This window comes from Neolamprologus multifasciatus, chromosome 5, assembly GCF_963576455.1.
Source record: "Neolamprologus multifasciatus chromosome 5, fNeoMul1.2, whole genome shotgun sequence".
Classification (NCBI taxonomy): Eukaryota; Metazoa; Chordata; class Actinopteri; order Cichliformes; family Cichlidae; genus Neolamprologus; species Neolamprologus multifasciatus.
In genome coordinates, this window is record NC_140443.1 from 6,236,215 (window position 1) to 6,251,578 (window position 15,364).

Consider the following 15,364-nt stretch of genomic DNA (forward strand, 5'->3'; position numbering starts at 1 on the left):
AAAAAGGCTACATTTAGTAACTATTCATAGCCTAACCTTTTTTTAAGAATTGTGTCTCCCAAAAGCTCTTCACTCAGAAAGGAACATCTCCGTTTCCCTCTGTACTATTCCACTAGCTGCAGCACTCAGACGATTCTGAGAAATAAAAGAGACATTCTGTTTCTGTCTGAGTGATTATTTTACTTATAACTGAATGAATGGAGTTCATATGAATATATGCCAGAAGAACTTGCAGATGACAGATAAATGTTTTCTGTTGAATAATCGCTCTTAAAGACCACCAAATCTCTGAATTCCCCCAAATATTTTAGTTTTATTTTAGTTTTTAGTTACAACAACATTAGGGACAGACTGCCTCAAACTCAAAGGGTTAACCTCTATATTATCATAGATTTTAAATCCTTAGCACTCGGATATCTTTTGTCCCTAGCTGGCAGTCAGCAGGGGGAGGTCATCCACAAAGCCAATACGTCACTGTGGGTGCGGTAGGTTTCCGTCAGCGATGCACTTCCAGGCCTTGCTTGCGATCTGTGGCCTTGACCTTTGCTTGCTTAAGGGTTATATATTGTTGTTTAAGATCGTCCTCAGTTTGCTTGATCCAAGTCTCCTGGGGCGTGTCACGCTTTCTCCAGTGGGAGTGGCACTGCTACAGGTGCTGGTTGCTTATGCGGCAGACATGGTCAAACCATTGCAGTCGTTGCTTCTGGAACAGCTCTTCCATTGAGCGCTGCTGGTGACATTGACTACGTATCGCACTGTTGCCGAGACGGTCACGGTCCGAATCTGACACAAACAGCACATTTGGAAGAACTCAACGTTGTTGAGGTCGTGCTTGAGGATGACCCAGGTCTCGGCTCCATAGAGAAGAATGGGCAATACCAGCGTGCGGTACAGATGAGGGTGATGTTTGTCTTCTTCCAGATAAGCGTCAGTGCTGGAGGGAGGTGAATGCCTCCGCTGCTACACCCCGCCACACTGTAAAATAAATTTTTTTGTGTTAATGTCAGCTTCAGTGCTGCCTATTCTAAAGTTGCAAGAAACCGAATGCTCACCTGAATTCAATAGCAGTATATTTTGAGAAATATACCAGCACAAGGTAATAATGCTATAAAGATCAGAAAGCACAGGCACAGAAAGAAAGTCTTTTGGCAATTTTGACATTCAGGTAATTAAGTATTTGATTTACTGCAGATTTAAGAGACTTGTAAATTTTAAAGCGTGAGTTTGTTCACTTAGCCAATTAGGAAGATAAAGAAAAAGTAGGGTGAGGTTAGCATCTATCCCTTTATCTGTTTAACCCTTTAAAGCCGGTCAATAATTTTTTTTGTATAGGAAACCGGAGGAGTTGTACTTACATCTTATGCCATCAGCTTGTCCTAAGTTTCCTTCCACATATAGCTTTGCAAAAACTGCATAAAAGCACTTACAGCAACAAAAACATAATATTCCAGAAACACGCTTTGCCGATCCGATCAGCTGTTTGCAACACTTCCTTTGTCCATCAGCGCGAACTATCGCATGTCCGCAATGACCTGCCCGAAACCGGAAGTGACGTCATTTGCGGAAATGTAGTTTTTTACCATCAGGGCCTTATGAGCCTGGAGTTTTTACAAGTTATGTTTGACTTTATGACTTTCTGTGTCGTTTTTGGGATGCTTAGGACTCATATTACACTGCTGGAAATAGTTTACTTTGATGCATATGCTGCTTTTTTGCAAATTTGCATTGTAAGATTTATTTTCGTTTTTCCTGCAGTATATAAAAATTGGTGTATTTCAAAAATAAAACTATGAAGACACTCAAAATAAATTTCCTGTGGTGGGAAACTATTTTGTGCAACTTTTTTGTATTTACAGTTTTGAGGGATAAGGCTTTTAAATTTCTCTAACTAGAAATATATGTTAAAAAAAACAAAAACGATTTTCAATTTTTTTGTAGTTTATTGCACCTTTTTGCAATGTATGTAATTACTATGCACTTAATGCAGACATATTATTAAAAGTTGGGCTATAATGGTTGTATTGATGTATATCAACTTGAAATGCTCCCAAAAATGGCACTACAGCATGTAAAAATATAATATAAGCTCTGGTGGACTTGTTTCCATGGTAGGTCTTAAAGGGTTAAATAGTTTGCTTTGCCTTCTGTTCCATTTTTGTTCTATGTTGATGTGTTCCTACTTGTTTTGTGTCTCCAAAAGTTAGCTAATTTATGGCCACGTAGACTTTGTTTTTGATGTTGTTGCTAGGATTATTATGGTTTGTAAGTTTAGTTTTATATGTTAACTTATGTTGGTGGCTTCTTTTCAGTGCTGTGCATTGTACCAGCTTCACAATGGCCTTATATGCATAACAGACTGCAGCTTTTTATAATAGCATTTTATAATCAAATATGTTAACTATGTTATTGCTAGATTGTAAAATATAACAATATAAAACAACATAATAAAAATATAACACAACTAAAATTACCATAACAATTGTCTGACCCATGTACTGTAAATAAATAACATGAGGAATAGGGAGCCAAGAAATCTTAATTCAGTCAGTAGCATTGTTTCACATGGGACAGGGGGGTCTGGAAGTTTCTGCTTATAGTGCTGCCCCCACAACCAAGACCTGGGTAAGTGGAAGAAAATGGATGAGTGGCTAGTGGTTTTGTGTTGTATTTCCTAACTCGTTTACCTTACATACAAAAGATCCCCTGTTTGATTCCTAAAGGAAATACAAGCTCAGCCTCAGGGCGTCACAAGCTGGTATATTCTCAATGCTGGTCCCAAACCTGGATAAATAGGAGGGTCACATCAGGAAGGGCATCCCATCTAAAATCTGTGCAAATCAAACATGTGGACCCATCTGTTGTGATGACCCCTTGGGAAATAGCGCAGCAGCTAAAAGTACCTTTTATATTTCATGGTGCTACATGGGGAGAGAAAGAAAGCTGACTGATTTGGAATTTTGCAACACTCGATGTATTTGTGTGTTTTTTGAGCTAAATGGTGTTGTGATCATTAGGCCTGCTGGTGACAGCAGCAGATATTGCTGCTGATGGGGGAGCTGAAGCAACTGTATGTTTTACATGGTCTTGCCTCGGATATACCACAGATACTTCCATTGTATGCCTGGAAATATGAGCCTCCTGCTCAAAGTGAGCACAGATGTACCAGTGAAGTCCCCTTTCTTCACCTGCTCAAAGTATAGTCACAGGCAAAAGAAAAACAACTACATATTGGAGACAATTACAGTCAAACAATTCACTTTTCAACTTATTGTTTCCAAGAAATATTAAATTAAGAAATAAACCAGAAAGTTGCCTCCCTTTATGTGCTAGATAATTGTTGCAAAAAACTTTTTGTTGGATCCATAACTCCAGCTCGAAATATCATCACAGTTTACCACTGTGATGAATATGAGGCAATGAAAAGCAGATCTAAATAGTAAATAAGAATCTCTTGGTGTACTTACATTAATTATCCTTTACTGCTTTATTTGAATTCTGCAGCGTTGGTTTCCCAGTACACAATAATATCAGAGAGACACAGAATTTCAAATATTTAATGAATTGTCAATGAAGAAGATTACTTAAACATTTCATTTCTCATTGCTCATTTTCTATCTGAATGACGTTTCTTTTAATCATTTATGCCATTTTTTCATTGGCAAGCAAAGGTGAAGGCTTGTCATTTATAACAAAAAAATGTGATTCAGGCACTCCTGGTAATTGCTTTGGTATGGGAGATGTTGCACTCTAGAAGACATTGAAATAGATAGCATAATTCTTTTTTGTGAAGGATGTGATGTTTATTAGAGATCTATCAAGTTAGCCGGGGTATTGCGCTGTAACTCTACAGTACCTGGGTTTATTTATTGCCCTAGCTTGATGCCTCTAGAAGACCTGTAATAGAACTGATAAACAGGACAATTATGCTTGGAACTGCTTTAGCTTGTATTGATAAGGACGTTTGCCACTAAAAAATAAATTGTGTAGCCTTCATTTCACATGACAGGTTGTAGTTCACGCTGCTCCACTTTTTAAGTGAGTGAGTTTGTTCATGGAGCCAATTAGGAAGATACAGAAAAAGTAGGGTAAGGTTTGCATTTATCCCTTCACCTTTTGTTTAAATAGTTTGCTTTTTCCTTTCTGTATCAATTTTTTTTTTACCTTCTGTCCCATTTTTCCTTCACGCTCCTATAAAGAGTTTACACCAGTTGTCCTCCAGAGATTCAGTAGCTGCATTGTTACATCACAGTTTGTCCTTAGTTTTAGTCAAGCCTTCTGTTAGTCCATGAAGTATCATTTTCCATTCATTTCACTTCAGAAGTCAGAATTAAAAAGCCCCCTCTTCTTTTTCCCAATCAGGAAAATTTGTAAATAAACAGCAAAGCCAGCAGCTGACGATTTGAATCTGTTTATAGATTTACAGAAATTTACAAGTTTATGGCCACCTCAAAAGCTGTGAATATTACCATGATTCCCTCATGATGCTTCAGTGCAAAAATTGTGACTTTAAACTGAACGCCGCACACTGGTGGGAAGGCGGTTCACCATGAAAAATGAAGTGGCTTTTGAGGAGCTTGGAAAGTTTAAAAAGTCTTGAAATTTGGCCCACACCTCCAATGTGACGAAGGCTTTGTTGTTATGTGATAATTTTCCTTGAATAGCGCAGAATGGCTCCACAGCGCCCCCTACAACATTTCAAAACATCAGCCCCTGCTCTGTGTTTTGTCTATGAGTCTGAAACTTGGTAAGTTTATGGAAGATATCAAGCTGTACAAAAAAGTCTCTTGGAGCAATATCCCAAATCCAACAGGAAGTCAGCCATTTTAAAATTAAGGTGTAATTTTGACGACATTTTCCCCTCTTTTCAGGCACCGTACTTTGACAAACTCCTCCAAGGGATTTCATCAGATTGACGTGATCTCCAGTGCGTGAAATCTAAAGACCTTTGTGATGTTAAATTGCGAAGCTTTTTACGTTCAGGGAAACGGGGTGGTCATGGCGGCATGTGGCGTTTCAATCACTCGCCAAAAAGCAGTAATCTGCTGTCACTCAAAAACACAATGTTCTATCTCTACCAAAGGTCGCAGGCGCAATGAGACTCGAGCTTGGAAATGTTTGTTATGCCATTTGTCAGCAATGGTTAGAGCGCCACCTAGTGGGACCACTATAATCATGATTGAATGAGATGAGATGTTAGCTGAATTCCATCAATGTGACATCAGATCGGACATGCTGGTTTTAGGTGTTGGGCGTGGCTCGATGCGCCGGGGGTGCGAGGGCCCTCATAACGCTGCTTGCAGCTTTAATTTGTATTTGCACTTTGTGTGACGATTTCTATGTCTATGTAAATAACTGAATGCGAATTCAGATTATTTCTAAAGGTTTTGGTGTCCAGTATGACCAATTTAATCTAAAAAACTGAATATTTACCTGTTATAGCCCTTTAAATACATTTGCCATTCCTAGCAAGCTGGAGTTACAGAGTTCCTTGGGATTGTCTTGTATTAGTAATGATGTAGACTTCAGGCATGCTCTGTGGCCTGTTTGTAAATATATTTGTCACTGTATACATGTGATGCATGATCCCTGCTTTTCTGTGCCTTGCATGTCCAAAAAGTTAACTGGGGCAAACAAGTCTCAAATACTGAAACAGCCTCCAACTGCTCAATGCTCACTACATCAGGTAGTTAAATTCATCACAACTGTCTGGAAATCAGATAACTATATTTCTGTTTCTTAGGTTTTGCAGCTATGGGAAAAAAGAACTTATCAGCAACAGTATGGTAGAAAAAAAACTGTCTCCTGGTTCGTTCTGGTCATGATTCAACATTTAAGAGTAGGAGGTGGCAGACAGTAAGAAAAGGAAGACTGATGGAAAAGGAGGAGTAAATGTCTCCTGGTATAGCAGGCTAGTTTAGTTGCAACAGATTTGCAGAAGATAGTTTGAAACCACCGTAATAACTCAGGCTGTTCATAATGACATTTTTTGTGTTGATTAGGAACATAATCTATATCGGAATATAGAGTTCACTGAAAGTACTGGTGTAAGACGTCAGTCTACTATAAGTAGTGCGTTTATTGACAGTTTGTCAGTATTCCTGGAATACATTGAGGAACTATGCAAGGCTACAACCACAGGCATCCTCATGATACATGATATAGCACCATAAGCTACAGCGCTATTTTCATTTTATTGTAAAGTGAGAAGTAGTAACAAGACTAATGAGAGCTGCTTTACACGCAGCTGCATGCACACTAACATGCAAAACTAGCAAGTAAAGCAAGAACTATTTTAAATTCTTTTCAAATACATGTCTGCATGTGAAGAACTACTGTAGTTTTTACCAGGATTTCACCTCTGAGGGATGGGGAAAAGTGTATACAAGCGTGTACAAAAATACACAAGGCATCAGTAGTGCTGTCTTTACAGCATGTGATCAGTCTTGCCTTTGTGCAGATCAAACTGCCCTTCAACATAAATCATACAACTCAAACAATCTTTTGTTCAGTAACGCTACAATACTTTGTAGAATAGGATCAACAAAAGATTATGTGAACGAACTACAGGGACTTTGGAAGCTCAACAGGGGTACTTTGAGTTGTATGACCTGGATAACACAGGAAGTCCTGGAATCATTCACACAACTGCTTTTTTCATTACTTCAATCACATCATAAGAATTCTACATCAAAAAACTTAAAAACCTACTTTGGAAATTAGCACACCAACTGTTGGGTTTTCTGTTGGTTATTCTTTGAAGCCCAGTACCCAGATGTTTTCCATGAGAGAGAAAAAACACTGATACTGCCTACCCTTCCTTCAATGAAACCATATGTCCAGTGGCTTTAAAGTTAATAAAGTATTTTTAATAAAGTACCTTTTTTTTTTCTTAAGAAATTCAAACGTAAGAAAAAAAAGTGTAACAGACTTCTCCCATTAACAATCTCTCTTGCACATTTCCTGTTTCTTGTGTGCCTTTATGAATCATTGGTTGTTAATGGGACATTGACTATTCCAGTCACAGCAGGAGTGAAGGAAGGGGGCAGCTGGGAGTCCCAGGAGTACTCAGACCCATGGCAGATCCATTATTCATGGTTCACCATGGGCTTGTAGCGAACACTGACACCCGACCTGCCTAAATCAAACAGGGCCAGTGAGTTTAATGCCTCTTGGGAAATGTGAGGCCCAGGTAGAGGTGGGGTGATGGGGAGTAGGAGGGGGGGCGATTGTTACGATCAGATCAGAAAGGATAAGAGGGAGGGGTTAAGGGGAAATGAGGGAATAGCTCCTGTTCTCCTCTGGCTCTTTCTTGAAAGATGTCACCAGAGTAGCTTCAAAAGCAGCCTCTCATGATTTCTTTCTCTCTTTCTTCCTTTTTTTTTTTCTGGCCACTTTAACTTTGATATGATTTTTTTTTTTTTGGGGGGGGGGGGGTATTGTGCTCTATCAAAAAATGCAAAAACACTACATTGTAGGAAAGAGATGCTGGGAATGTGTATAAGAATGCAGTCATAGTATGGAATAACAAAGCCGAAGCTTCACCAGTCTTCAGAGTGAATGAGAAATCAGCAAGACCTCACTAGTGTCCTCTGTGTGTCATTGCTATGCAGGAGTGTTAGTAGTAAGGCTCCATTCAGCCTATGAGCCAGAAGGTGACACTGAATTGAAGCCAAGCGCTAAACACCCAACAAGGGACTGATTGCCTTGCCTACACCAGCATTTGAATGAGTTAAAAATCACAGAAAGCTTAAGAAAACCTTCACTGCTGCTATGATGATAACAGAACTGATTTTTCTTGCAAAGTTATTCTTTGAACATACTGTATGTCTTATCAAACAAGCTCGTGCACAATAGCAAAAAAACCCCCCAAAAAAACAAAAACCTAAATCTGCATCATTTTCATGTGTACCAAAAGGTTTTGAGTGTTTTGAGTTTAGTTTATTTGGATGTTTATATGATTAAGCTCATGAGTTTTTCTAGTTTTTTTGTTATTAGATTCCCCTTGTGTCTTCCAACCCCTGTTAAGTAAGAGTTGTCAAGTTCTGGTTGTCATGTCTGCGTCTCATTATGTTTCTTATTTTATTTTGAAGAGATCTTGTGTTTTTATATTATGGATTATGTTTTGAGTCCTTTGTTGTACTGTTTCTTGTTTCCCTAGATTTCAGTTATGGTTATCATAGGTTTAGTTCTTTGGCTTTGTAATATGGCTTCCCTGTGTTCAATGTTGTGTCTACTGTGACCTTTTTTGTACCATGTTTCTGGTCCCTATGTTCTGTCTTCTCAGTTGCTGTTAAGTTTGCATGTTTAGAGTTCAGTCAGTGTGTTTCCTGTTTTACTTTGAAGGTCCACGTCTCATGTGAGTGTTTCTAGTTTTGCTTCCCTTGTCTCGTCCAGCCTGATTACTCCCAGCTGTGCTCTCCTTCTGTGTCTCATTCCCTCGTTATCCCTCTGTGTATTTAAGCCCTGTGTTTCTCTTTGTCAGTGTCGTAGTCTCCCTCATGGCTGGGTTTCCTTGCGTGTCAGTTTATCCATGTCCCAGTTTAGTTTTCCATGCCATTCTGCAATAAAGCAGCTTTTTGAGTTTAATTTCGTTGTCGTGAGTTTTGCGTTTGGGTCCTTCTCCTGCCTGTACACAGCCGAAACATGACAGGCTTCTTCAAAATGACAAACAAAAAACCCTTTAAAGTCAACTGTAAAATGTAAGAGTCTTCTTCTTTCAGTTAATTCACATTCCGCGATGTTCCTGAGCTGCAAATAAATAAATAAACAAAAAAAAAAGTAAGAAAAAAAGAAACCTTACCAGCACTTGAGATAACTTTTCCCTTGATAACTTCTGCCCCAATGTAACAGGTCATTACTGCCTTGTTTGTGCTTGTCTGGTTTTTCTTGAGTAATTGTATAAAATCAATGGAAGCGCAAAGTCATGGCACAGCTACATTAACATTCTTTTATTTATTCTGTATGTAGATATGGGAGCTAATGAATCCAGAGACTGCTTTACAGTGTTTGTACATGACACATAACTCATTTCCTACAGACAAAGAGACCCTGAAGTCCTTTGTAATTACCCACAGAGATGGTGAGCTGTCTGGTTGCCGTTTATCTCCCTCACTCGACACATCCCATGGGCAAGTTCCTCTCCGTTCTCAATGAAAACCCCTCTGTAACGTGCTCACGCTTTCTTTGATCCTACAAACATTTTTAATTTCAGTTAAATTTTCAAAATTTACGTATTAGATAATCATCAATTTGTTTTTGCATGAGCTGACATTGCAAGCAAGGACTTGGAAGTGTCTAAGCTCTTTGGCGTGCATTTTTTGGAGCATTTTTTGGGAATATAGCCAGAGGCAGTCAATACTTCATCAGATCTTCAGTGTCACTTTGAGCTTGTCACTGCATTAGCTGTGTGTCTTCTAATGAATATGCAGTGACGCACCTCTATCACGTTGGCACTTTAACATTTTGAGAAAAATGGTAATGGCCTGCAAAAATACCATTAATATGTGTTAAAATGTTCTGTGAAGGTATGAAGGCACAAGTGCAAAACTCAAGTTTGAGGACGACATATTGTAAGACTGAGCAGTGTATAAATTAAAAGTGAAAGGACTGTAGGGCCTTCTTAAACAGATGCAGGTAATGTTTGATTGGATATGTTTACAAAGCAGATGACAAATTGCTTTAATGAGTAAGAAATTATCTGACATGTAAGGGGTTGGGAATCATTTTAAAAGTCATTTTGCTTTGTTGACAGACCAAATGAGGCATCAAAATTTCAGTGATGGTGTCCAACTCCTCAAATCTCTGCTTTGGTCAAAGGTTGTTAGTCCTAAAAAACACAGAAAAATATGCTGTCTTTTCCCCCCCCCCTCCTCTCTTCTCCTCTCCTCTGCTCTCTATGCTTTCTATCTTCACTCCCATGCTTCTTTCCATCCATTGCCAAGCCTCAGATTAATGCATTTGACAAACCACTGAGCAAGAAAGGGCATTAATAGCTACTCAAAGCAGAGAGCTATCATGGGAACTCTTGTTGTGAGAAAATTACGCATCTTCAGACCCGCAAGGCGCTATGCGGGGATAACAACACTACTACACACTGTTTACTAAACACTGTCTTGGCCAAGCCTGAAAAGCAAGAAGCAGGAGGAACTTGGGCATCAATTGGCAAGGCACGCCAAGGTGAGGTAAAATGCGGGAGGGCGGGGAGTGGGTTATGTTTCCTGGATTAATGCGTGTAGCCCTTTGCTACTGAAACATCTGGTCCACAAAGGCCTAATCACCAAATGACATGATGAGCCAGCTTACAGTGGCAGACTGACAATAAAGACGTGGTTTATTCCTTCAAATACACTATGGAATTAAATATGCGCACGCACACTTTGTGTCTGGCATGTGTGTGTGAGCGTATGCACACCCAAGGATGTGTACATGCATGTATATTTACATATGCTGTAAGTTCTTTAAAATATATATTTAATAAAATGCAGAATTCTCGTGTGGCTGATGTGCATACACCTATGAGTGTTTTTGTTGTTTGACGTTATTCTCCATAATTGCTCTTGACAAATGACCACAAAAGGCTGCAGCATACTTGTGTCTAAAGACATGGAGTGTTTTTGCAACTGTATGACCTTCATCGTGTTTTCCTCTGCTATTTTCAAGTGGCAAACACATTAAAGACTCCAGGTGAAAAAAAAAACATATTTAGTTCCAGCCTATGAACAAAAATAATGATCAAAATGATTTATAAAAGCAGTTTCCAAATGCATGACACATTCAAGGGAATGGTATGAATGCATTTAGCTAATTAGCTTTTAAAATAAGAGATTGGCAAAGCAAAACACTGACCCCATTTGTAATTTTGAAACATGTTTGTTAGTTTGCCATTTTAAAATGTGATTGTGTTTGTATTTTCTTTTCTTTTTTTTAAAGTATCAAGTAACCTCTCTTTTAATTAAAGTTCTTAGATTTCTTAAAGCTTATATTCTTTTTTCTGCAAGCAAACCTAGGAAACAAAAGCTTTCTCGCAAGTACTATTTTATTTATTTGTTTTTTTTATATTCTGCTGTATTCAGTTTAATATCATCTCAAGTTCACTGACATCAAAAGCAGTAGTGAACACGATAGGAAGGTTTGCGTTTACTTTCAGCAAATGAGATTTTGACACTAAAGATGGAACATTTCTGGGTCTAAATATGTGCATGGTCCATTTTCAACATTTGAACCAACTCAAACAATGTTTTTTCCCTTGGGAAATACATTTTTGTACTTTTAATGAATTAGTTTTACTCTACACAGTGTAATATCCTAACTATAACAAGAACTGTAATGGATGACTTGCAATGAACTGTGCAAAACTAGACTTTTATTAATACCTCAAATTTTTGTGTCATCAAGTTTTTCTAACCCTTCCACTGACATTTTGTGCCGCTCTCAATGGCTGCTGCAACAGAGACTGCATTCTTATTACATTCTCGCCATAACGCTCAGGTATGTTATTCATTAATATTTACTTGTCCATGACTTCTGTCCTGTGTACCTGCTTACTAAACACCGCTGTATTATTCCTGGACATCTCATCAATATTGCCTCTCCTACTGCTATCTGAAATGTAGTACGAATCTCACCTTTGTCAGTATCTGTCACAGTCATGATTACAGTCGGCTAATGCTGCAGCACAAAAGTGTAAAGGTGGATGAGGAGATGCTTGCAGCACCTGACTGAATGTTTGAGAGCTTCCCTCTCTAAATAATATTGGTCTGGGTATACGAACATGAACGCATCTTCTAAAGCGCATTGTGACTATATAGAGCACATTGTCATGCATACTGCGTATATCTAAACGAGTGGCTAATATTGCCTTACTCATTAATGCAGTCACCATAGACTGTTAAACAGCCTATGTTCAAATCACTGGTGTGTGTGAGAGGAAGTGAGAAGGATTGGATGATGAAAATTTGAGCTTTATTTGGATGGCTTTGGGGTGTTGACAGGGGTTGAGGAAAATAGTTTTTCTTCTTAAAACAAAAAAGAAAGAAAGGAAAAATAAAATCCAACACGAACACACAAACACATAAGGACTCGTACATGCGAACTTCTACAAAAACACACAACTGCAAACTCATATACACACCCAGGCAATGATCTGACAGGTGAGAATGGCTTAAAGCTAGGTTAAAGGGGGAGCACACTACATAAGCAGGTCACCTCTCAGGGGACATAGCAATTTTTCAGTGTTGCACTACACAGACGCCCCAACAACCCACCCCACCCGCTACCTCAAAAGAAACCCCCTAAAAAACAGCGGATGGGTGATCTTCGCTTGTTGTTAGTCCTTCCATCAGTGCTGTCTTTTTGTCTCTTTATTTTAAAGTGGCTTCTCTATTAGCGCCTACACTTCACTTCAAAATTGCAGTAGCTTTGACATGAAAAAAATGGCAGTGTGCAGTGCAAGCTAGTGTATTAGGGACTGGTGGAAGTTTTTAAGCCTTTCCTTTTTAACGCAGTGTCATTGCAGACAGTGTAGAGTAAATATGTGAGTATAAAGGGTTGTGTAAAATATATATAAGCATAGAGCACTTTTTACAGTCATGTAGTACAACAATATAAAAACAATTACTAATAATCATAGAAAATACATTCAAATTCCGTATATAGCAATACAGTTATTATCAGTAGAAATCTCGACAGAAAGAGTAGTTAGACTAAAAAGTTGTTATATTTTTTTTTGAAGGACTCTGTAACTTTGTCTCTGTGTTCTCTAGTTGCTCTGGTCGTGTCCAAATTCATGGGCTGCGTCCTCCTGAGGCCGCATTTGTAGACCGATTACGTCACAGCGACGCGCCGAAGGCTGTCCAAATTCATAGACTCCTCCGAATGCGGCCGACAAATGCGTCCTCCTTTTCCCCGAATTTGAAGGATGGGTCGGGTGTGTCCTTCGTGGCCTACCATATCCCAGAATTCATAGCGCGGCCCAGCCAAACTCCAGTTCCCGATAATGGCGGCCGCTACTAAGTTTTAAAATTACTCTTACTAATCTTTCTGGGTCACAAAATAAACTTTTAACATATTTTCAGGCGAGAAAGTAGCTGTGTGAACATCAAATATCTGCTCGGTTTATCAAGATATCGCATATTAAGTGCTTCGACGTTTTCGGAGCATCTGCTACCCACCAGCTCGATAGCAAGCCGGGAGCTCGGGGGTCACTGAAGCCGCCGAAAACGGCACAACTCCCGGCACATCATTTTCAGATCACCGCGGAGTTTCGCTACTCAGGTTAAACGTAATATATAAGTCACTTAGACAACCTAAAAATGTTATTGTTGGGCTTTTTTCAGTGTTTTATTTGTTCGTGAGTAAATCGGTTTGGCTGAGATTAAAGTTATTAGATTAGATTAGATAAAATAAAACTTTATTAATCCCCCGGGTGGGTTCCTCCGGGATTTTCACACAGCTGAATAAACGTCAAACAGAAAACTGATTAAACAGAAGTGTGAGACGGCCGAGAATTTACGCCAGTGTCCTGTTATATTTTAGATAGCAAGGAGCAGACGGCCGAGTTTATTAAACTCCACCGAGACAGCGCTGACGCTAATCAGAAGGCTAGACCGTCCAATTTCCCCAGCCGTTTACTTCCGGCCTACCCGACCTTCTGAAGACCCGGCCCACGTAGACCGCGAAGGCCGGGTCCTCAGGAGGATGCAGCCCATGAATTTGGACACAGCCTCTGTCTCCCCTGTCAGCTGTATCCCATTGTCAAGTTCGCGTCTCTGTGTTTCCTGTTTTATTTTGAAAGTCCGTGTCTCATGTAAATGCGTCAGGTTTTGCTTCCTTTGTCTCGTTAGGCCTGATTTGCCCCAGCTGTGTTTCCCTCCTGTTACCCATTCCCTGATTGCTCCATCTGTGTATTTCAGCCCTGTGTTTCTCTGTGTCCGTGTCGCGATCTACCCTTATCTTGCTGTGTGTTCTGTCTGCGTAAGTGTGTATTCTACGTTTTGTTATCCTTTTGAGTTCAGCATTAAAGCTGTTTAAGTTCACGTTTGTCTCCGGAGTCTGCACTTTGGGTCCTTTTCCTGCTTGCACACAGCCGTTCCATGACATTGTCTTATGCTTGTACCTTGTACCTGACGATTTTCAAACAAATACTTTTTCCCCACTCATATATAAATCATTGAAGCACAAAAAGGCACCTAACTCAAGGGATGAGCCAGTGTTGTGTCACAGATGACAGAAAATTTTGAATTTTATCTTTAGGCACTTTGTCAGTGTCAGTGTTTGTTTTTGTGTTGCCAAAATACATAATTTATTCTTGTTTTGTTCGTTGAATCTGTGAAGAATGCCAGAGATGACACAGTTTAACAAGTATAAAATAGTGTTTTTGCACTAACAAGATGATTTTTAAGAGCTTATCATCTTACCATCTTTGGAGATGGTTTAGGATCAACCAGAGACTTGGCATGTCAGAGCAATGTGTGCAATGTCCATTAAAAAAATGTGAAAAGTGGTGGAAAAAAGAAGAAACAGGCCTAAAAAGGTATATTCAGCAAATGATCAGTACCTGAAAGTCCTGTTCTCAAGAAATGGGGGGGGGGAAATCTTGACAAGACCTGACAGATGATTTGAGAGATGCATTTGGCTCTTTAGTTGTTTCAGGTACTATTTGCCAAAATCTCATCAGAAAAAGCCTCAAGGCAAAAGTGTCTGTCACACATGTTACAAAAACTATTCGATTGTGCTTTGGTGGAGAATAGTTTATTCATGGTTTACTTATATACCCTAAGAAGTTGATTTAAAGACTGACTTTCCTCAAAATGTCCCTGAGAATTACTGCAATCCTCTGACTACTGATCCTATATATGTATCATTTTCTTGTTTAATGATAACAGATTTTCTCGCACAATCCTCCAGCAGGAGACCTTGTGATTCAGACTGCTTGCAGCTTGTCTATTGTGTGCACTCTGAGCATGTCGCTGACAGTGATTTGTTTGTAGAGCCTGAATGGGCACTGCTCATCGAACATATTCGACGCCCTTGTTTTATAGATTCTCCAGTTTTGACTGTGTGCACTAATGGCTACCACTCTGTTAGAATATGTTCGAACAGCCAGGAAAGTCTGAAAGACCTCTTAAAATACATCTATCATCTTCTTCATAATGTGGCGCCCACAGGAGACGCAGCCATCCCTGGAGTTTTTCTTCTGAACAATGGTTCCATTTGGACGGGTCGATGAATGGTCATTCAGAGCAGTGTTTTTTTTTTTTTTTCTTTTCTTTGAAAGGCTGGAGAATTTTAGGTTGAGGTTTAAAAGAAGGACTCCCAGGTCTGTCCACTTCACATTGGAAAGATAAAAGCCTCATGACTCAGGTGA

General features: G+C 39.3%; 1 protein-coding gene across 6 annotated transcripts in view; it reads left to right on the forward strand.

Annotated features, from left to right (window-relative positions):
- Nucleotides 1-15,364, forward strand: part of cdh22 (cadherin 22) — a 187,866-nt gene that overhangs the window by 18,305 nt on the left and 154,197 nt on the right. For 2 of the 6 annotated variants that reach the window (XM_085161341.1, XM_085161340.1), the window contains exon 2: nt 15,275-15,360. The exons of 3 other annotated variants lie outside the window; for them this stretch is intronic. The gene's annotated coding sequence lies outside the window, so the exon portion shown is untranslated. Of the gene's footprint in view, nt 1-11,449; nt 11,488-15,274; nt 15,361-15,364 lie in introns of all 6 variants that reach the window. One more of the 6 variants, XM_085161343.1, reaches the window with a different exon arrangement.